Below are 1,680 nucleotides of genomic sequence, written 5' to 3' on the forward strand. Positions count from 1 at the left end.
TTTAAATAAAACTATGGAATAATATCCATTATTATTAATGATATTTGTCTATTATTAATAATTATTTCATATTGTAAAATAAACAACAATACATAACATATGAATCACTTTCTTGAAATATGAACTTAAAATCTTTTAAAATACGTTGAGTAAATATTTTGTTCAGGAATCCCTGATGTTGAAAATACTGTTAATCACTCTTAATTATCACAAAAATATGAAATATTGTTTAAATGATGTAAACATGATCAGATGTGTGTTGCATTTAATACTGCATTGAAAGCCCGCTCGTGATAAAAAGTTATCCAGAGATTTCGATTCAAATTGATTCACAAATATTAGCCACAAAATGACTGATATCTTCTCAACACAAAGTCCAGATTTAATGAAACTAATACAGACACTAGGATATTCTGAGGATGCATTACAAAAATGGCCAAACTGTGCCATTTGGTGGCGCTATACAGTGAATAAATAAGTTAATAAAGCTGATTAGGTTGAAATTCATGTGCTGCATATCAGATGATCAATGAGACATCAATATAACGGCCGCCAACAGCCAATCAAAACTAAGCGCCCTAATTTTAATTCCGAGACAGTGTTATTTTAGTATCATTTATATACTATTATAGTTTTTGTTAATATTTGGAATTAGATTTTTTTTTTTCATTTTTAATTTAGTACTTTTTTTTTTTTTTGTCATTTTTATAGTTTTTAATGATTTTTTTCTATTAGCTTTAGTTTTTTTTTTTTTTTAGTTATTTATTAATTTAAGTTTAACAAAAATAAGAAACGTTTTATTTTGGTTGTTTTTTAGCATTTATTTTAATTTGAAATTTTTATGATTTAATGAATAATTAGCTTGTCTTCCTTTTGTAAACCCGTTTGAAAAACTCCGATTGACTAAATATCCTCATAATTATGCTTCTTTTATTTAATGTAAACACAGTCTGTTATAATTTTATTCAGTTTATTTATTTTTTGTAGTTATTTAAATACTTCAAATTACACAAAAATGAGAAATATTGTCTTAGCAACTAGCTGAAATATTTTATATTTTATTTTATTAAAACATTACTAAATATTATGTTTATTTCAAGTATTCAAGTATTTTTTTTTTTTTAGGTTTTGGTTTTAGTTAACAATAATAACCCTGTTCTGAGTGTCTGATTATCATAAAATTCTGACCAAAAATGATGAAACAAATAATGACTTATTGTGACTGTAATGTTTACTATTTAATTTCAAACTGTTTTTATTTCCCTGCGGTTCACAAGTGTGAATGAATGATCTAAGCTTGTTTAAATGTACACGTCATCTGCATGTGTGTGATCAACAGACATAAAAATAGAGAAGAAAGAATGAAATAACAGCAAATGTGTGTGTGTGTGTGTGTGTGTGGTTTTCTGCAAAGCTTGTTTATAATTCATAATTGCTTTGGCCAGCTGTATGAAACCAGTTCCATCTGCTGGAATCACGCATGCGAGGTGAGAGACAGGAATATGCACAGGCTATAAATGCAGGAGAGCGTGCAGACAAACTTATGCCGGCAATCATGCATGCGTATAAACATGCACATACTGAACACACAGCTTCAGGGCTTCTGTAATACAGCTCACTGCTCACGACGGGATCAAACACAGTGCTCGTGGAGCTCAACACACACACTCTCTCACACAC

The sequence above is a fragment of the Sinocyclocheilus anshuiensis genome, unplaced genomic scaffold (assembly GCF_001515605.1).
Source record: "Sinocyclocheilus anshuiensis isolate Anshui unplaced genomic scaffold, SAMN03320099.WGS_v1.1 scaffold411, whole genome shotgun sequence".
Lineage (NCBI taxonomy): Eukaryota > Metazoa > Chordata > Actinopteri > Cypriniformes > Cyprinidae > Sinocyclocheilus > Sinocyclocheilus anshuiensis.